This window comes from Calonectris borealis, chromosome 11 (genome assembly GCF_964195595.1).
Source record: "Calonectris borealis chromosome 11, bCalBor7.hap1.2, whole genome shotgun sequence".
NCBI lineage: Eukaryota > Metazoa > Chordata > Aves > Procellariiformes > Procellariidae > Calonectris > Calonectris borealis.
The window spans coordinates 13,584,649-13,590,748 of NC_134322.1; the positions used below are offsets into that span (position 1 = coordinate 13,584,649).

The 6,100-nt window shown below is 37.6% G+C and overlaps 1 protein-coding gene across 1 annotated transcript in view; it reads right to left on the reverse strand.

Annotated features, from left to right (window-relative positions):
* The window catches only part of GLDN (gliomedin), a 133,694-nt gene that overhangs the window by 46,827 nt on the left and 80,767 nt on the right, over positions 1–6,100 (reverse strand). The window lies entirely within an intron of this gene.

Consider the following 6,100-nt stretch of genomic DNA (forward strand, 5'->3'; position numbering starts at 1 on the left):
GAAAAATCATTTACATAAATCACAAGGAGAAGAGCAGCCTGTAGGATACCTATTTCACTATCACCTTGCAGAAATTACAGCTCCAAGCTTGTTACAGTGGCTTCAAATGGCTCCTCCATCATACCTAAATGTGTGTGTAAATGACTCCCTGCTTGATATGTAACAACTTCTGATTTAACCCAAAAGATATCTCAGTAGATGATCTGGAATGACAGGCACAAAGATGGTAAGTTCACAAAATGAAGGTTGCAATCACCATGTAAAGGCACAGAAAAGAGGCATTGCCTTTACTGCAGTTATCCAAACAAACAGTAATATTCAAATAGAGTCTTACATTTATAGAATATATTTTGAATGCATTTGTTTCCCTGTTAATGGGTTCAGTCTGCATTGACCAGTTAAGTCCCAAAGACATGCTAGAACTAGCTGGTGCTCAGAAAACTAATTGACCAAACAGACTCCAAACAGGAATGTCAGCATTTACAACAGTACTGCAGCTCAAACCTTCTCTGCACCTTGCAAACTTACGGTACACTTCGAGTAGGAGGGGTGACAAGAAATCGAGTTTTGTGGCCACTGAGGCAGATAAGAAAAGCCAAGTATTGTTTACAGTTGTGTATGAGCTGCTGGTGGCCACCACTAACATGTAACAAATATGCAGTAGCATTTTAGAAGTGATACTGAAGGCAGCTGACAGAACTTTAAAACTCAGAGAGACATGCTCTAGGGATGGATCCTATTCAGCTGTGAAACAAGGTAACACTGTCATAAGAAGGCTCACTAAAATTAAGAAAAGCACAATTCCAATAATAGAGGCATCAAATGTAACGATCTTTCTTATCTCACAGTACAGACATATTCTTTCAACACCACAAAATCATGGATATGTTCTGCATTTCTGTCTCACTTGCCCTCTGACACAATGTTAGGCTCCCACCTCCTCCTTTACTTGTCAAGACCCCCTTTAGATTGCCAGGATGATCATTATTAAATTCCCACTTCCAAGCTTCTGTTGAAAGCTGTCACCTCTTCCTTCCCTCTTCATCCTCCTCCAACCTAAACAACAGATAAATTTATAAGTGCCATTTAGATTAGATTTCATAGTAACCAAGTGGTACAGGATTATTCTACAAGGCTGTAATAATCATTCAATGTTGCTAGAATACATTTCCATAGTAATTAGATGTGACAGACTTCTACAACTACACAAATTCTAGCCCACTGACTCGAACTCTAGAAATGACTGAAAAAGGTAACTATATGCAGTGTATTCATTCCTTAACGTTCACATTTTACCACAATTATCTTTCTTTTGAGTTGCAGAGGATTGAATTAAAAGTAGGAAACAGACCTAAACAAGCCAGAGTGCTTTCAAAAGCAGAGTAATATAAACACCTAACTTTAAAAGGGCTGCTCTGCACATTGTAATTGCAAATGAAACCATCTATAATAAGACAATGTCATCTGGAGCAAAGGATCAGATCACTAAAGCACAGATTCAGAGCAAGTGAAAAATGACTAAGAAAAAAATATTATAATCAAAAACAAAGAATGTCACAACAAGAGTAACACAATACCAGATGACCAATAAATTGTGATGGAAATCTCTCAGTGACATCCCCATTGCATCCTGAGAGAATTACAGCATTAGAAGAGACCACAGAATACCAGGGAGCAATTTCCAGGGTGATGCTAAATAATCATGCAATCTGATGCTTACAGAATAATTGTACAGCTCAGTTTACAAGGAATGGTAAGCACTCTCAAGTTTAAAAAAGTCTTCTTATTCAACAGCTGGGAAAAGAATTTCTGACTTTGCAATAAAATCCACAATTTGAAGGCAATATTAAAATAGTTGGCACAAGCTCTATTAAAGAGATGTAGTCAAGAGTCAGAGACAGTTCTCATCCTATGTTAAATGCTATAATCCCAATAACGCAAGATAGTTATGTGCCTATAACTAATTAAAAACAACTATTTTATTTGTCAAAAGGTACTGTGTTCCTTTTAGGCTATATCAACATTGGCAAACACCGTCGTACAATGGGAGTAGATCTGTGAAACAAAACAGCTGGTGATGATCCACTCCCTACACTATACACGTTTCAAGGGAGTTCACTTCAATATAGATCTAAAATGGTTTTGTCATTTGAATCTCCATTAAAAGCTGGTGTGCATGAGACACAGCTTTGGAGTACATTACCTGATTTATTTTCATCCAAAAAGTCCCAGTTTGCATGTTCTGAGATTGCTCTGTGATACGTAATGAAGCATGGGAATGGGAATAATCTGAAGGTTTGCTATCAAAGCATACCCCTGATACAGACTAAAACACCAGTGCAGACACCATGAGCCCCTGTCCTCCTGGACGTTCAGGCAGCACGCACAGAACAAATATGAGAAAACCACGACTTACCTATCTAGACATTAGCCTTCTAGTTGTGACATGCACAACAAAAGCTATGTACATACTTACATGTAGAAGGCTGAACCTTTACAGTCTGCATGAAACTGTCAATCTTAATCAAGTGAAAACAGGCAATATGTAGAACCAGCTTCTAGAAGGAGAGGAAGGCTACAACATTTTATCTGGAAAAATAAAGACTTACTGGTCTTATATAAGCCAATAGATTTATTCTTGTGTGAAATCAGTCTATTTAAAATTTTATTTTTCTAAACTGCTTAGTAAAACCTAGGCCAGTTGCTTCAGATGCTGCTAATATTGGTCACTATCGTTTGGGGATTTATAACAAGTAGCAGATTTCCCCCCCCTCCATGTCCCTCCTGACAGATGAACCACTACAGAGGAAAGAATTCCAGCACTCAAGAATGGTCCTTCAAGAGTTTTCAGGCAGTTTTATGAGTTCCTTCTCAAAATTATCAGAAATTTTCAGCTCCAATTCTATAATATGATACATTATTTGCTCTTCTACTGACACACTCATTAAGTACAAAGCTCTAACTGGAAGAAAAGGGGTCAACACAGTTGTTCTTTACATATATGGACTTTTTTCTTTGCTGTGGACCCTGTCATCATTCATCATACCACCTTTTGCAAGAAAAGAACCTAGAATTTTCTCACAGTGCTTTATAGTAAGACTTAAAGATCAGTAATCTAAAGGGCCCTCTGCTGGCAGATGCCTTCCCAGCTGTTAAGATTCACAATTACTGCCAGGTCAGGCAGCCTGTGCACATCCCTCTACTTTGTCGCAAAAGCACTTCCTTATTATAAGTCTCTTTCCTCCCACTATTTGATTTTAAAAGCTTTTTTGCCCCATTCCTGTCCCCCCTCCGCCATAAAAGTAACAACCAGAACCAACAAATCCCTCTGATCAGACACATACCTCAACCAGCTGCAAGGAAAGGAAAATTACCTATAGAAGATTTGAAGACAAAATGAGCGAGAATAGTGAAAGCTTCTTTCATGCACAATGGGCACTCTAGCTTCCTTCCACTTCTAAACTTCTTCAGTCTGTTCAGTGACTACTTACTATCAAAACTTACTTGGCAGAGTTTTTATTAGGAGCGATTTACCTCACAGACAATTCTTAAAAAAATGCAATGGGTACGAGCAGGATGAGCAGTTCAGGTGAAATATTTTTAAGGTGAATTTTTCATGGTCCAGTTGGCTTTTACAATAAAAAAAAAGCATTAGAAATGCAAACCCTGAAAGTCTGCTTGGATCATACTTGTTGAAATGAGGCAAAGAACTTCTTAATACAAGAAATGGCAGTTGTTTGTTTTAAAAGCTTGAGGAGCCACTTTGACTAAAAATAAGACTGCTTCAGATCAGTTCAAGAGTATAAAAATGATTCAAATTTAATACAGTGCCTTTTTATCTACATGAGAGCATGATCCAGGATATGAAAATTATATATCTAACAGCAAGGTACACACTGATGTATTGGATACCATATCACAGCAAAAAATATTTTATTCTTTTACTAAAAAATTGTAAAATTATGAAACTGGAGTAATTTAGAACCTAAAACCCAACCCATTACAATCTGTATATTTTGAAAACATAGAAACCCACCTCCATTTCTCTGTCAATACAAAGATAAGCTTTAGCTGTGAATAACTAAGAATTGAACAAGATCAAAACTCAGGGCTGATTTTCAGAAAATAAAAGCGGGAGACTCATGCTTGCAAAGTACACTGTGCAAACATATCAGCACCTTGAACTCTGGCAGGGCTTAACTTACAGATATAGTAGTCATAGGTACATGTTTGTACATATAGGTGTGTTTATTTCATACCACCCAAACGCATAACCACCTACATACTTCTCTTCATAGGGAATATGAGGCAGAGAAACTACTGTACAGACACACCAGAATGTCTTGGAGATGAAAAAAACAACAAAAAGCAACGAACATCAGAGCCTATCTGTGGCAATGGAGTGCAAAGATGAAGTTCATCCAGATCCAGAGAAAAAGCAACAAAAAAGTGAAACTATATGCCCTAAGTGTAGTTATTTCCTTCTATAATGCTGTAAGCTCATATAGTGAAAGGAACTGAAACTAATAGAAGTATCTACATATACATGCAGGCATGCTGTTATTGTGGTAACGAATAGTACTCAAAGAAATTTAAGGCTAGCATTTTTACTTGTACTGAACAAACATCATCAGTGTGCAACAGTACATTAGTGAAACTAATACCATTACATAATAAAAAAATGCTTGTGATTACAAAAACATTTTTCACAAGATGCAAGACAGTACAACAGTTGAATGCATACAAGATGCGACATGCACATGGACGCTCTCGTAAGAGGTGTACTGCTAGCTATTGGAATAGCACGCATGTTTCTAAAAGGTCACCTGGCATATTGTGTCATGGTCATTTTAGATCACAACAATACCGGAAGCCTTGCATAGCAATCATCTGAAATACTGGAACATTGCATGCACCTGCAAGGTTTTGAGCCACTGCTTGCCCCCTTCCCCAGGGTTTTGCCTGTACTCTATACATTTTCTACTTCGACCATAAATACCAATCTTCTTACTATCTAGAAAGCACCTATCACATTCTTGGCTTAGTTTAATATAATTATAGCACTGACAGTTACTACAAAGTAAGCTGTACTTTCTTCCGCAATGTAAGACCAAAGCACAAGATAAACAAGAAAGCACTTGCTGAAAGTAAACAGTAACAAAAAGCCTCCTATTAAGTAAATACATCCTTCAATTTTGAAATATTGTTGCAGGAAGGAACAAAGCAAACCTATTCTTAAGTATTGCCAGAGCAGGGTTAAGAAGGTGTTTTATTAATAAATTACTGTGCAGATACAAGCAGTATCTTTCTGTGGTTTTGTGAGTTCTCATTCATAGAATAACATCTTCCTTCTCAGGTACAATCACCTCTCATATATTATGACTTAAAGTCAAAAACATGCAAAACAACTTTGAAGGAATCCTTCTACTCCCCCTGTGCATAACAGACCTGTCCATTTGCTTGGTTTTTCTTTCCTGTGCCAAGTGCTGGGTTACTGCCTGAGGAAAAATATGGTGCCAGACAATCTGTTTGGTCTGGCATACAGTGTATTTTTCAAAGTATTTAGCATAAGAACCATAAAGAAATGCAACGCATTATACTACTCAAAGGTTGACAATAAAAAAAATCCATAATACATTGTTTCAAACAAAAACCTGGGGTACTCGCTATCTGCATCATGAAAAAATAACGTAGTTATTCTGGAAATTCAAGGACTCTGGCACTACAGGCATGGAGGAAGGAAAAAGGCTAAGCAGCAGAGATAAAAGCTTGCAAGTGAACTCATTCAATGCTTCCACATGTGCTGAAAGTTTAACTTCTTGTGTTTTGGTTAGAAGTTTGCAAGGAGTAAACCTCAGCATTGGCCAGCCAAGTCACTATCAGAGATAAGAGCTCTGTCAGCCAAAGTATCCAAAACTATGCCTCAATATCAAGGTCAGAAAAGCTTTGTTATTTCCAAGCAAAAAGAGTGTCTGCTGCATGGCTGTTTCGACTTGTGATGTAGCCTGTCCTGGCAAGCAGTCCAGGCAGTCACTCTCGTTATAAAATAAAGCTACCTCAAGAGCTATTTTGCTCATTTACAAGACCTACAAAGGGGTTG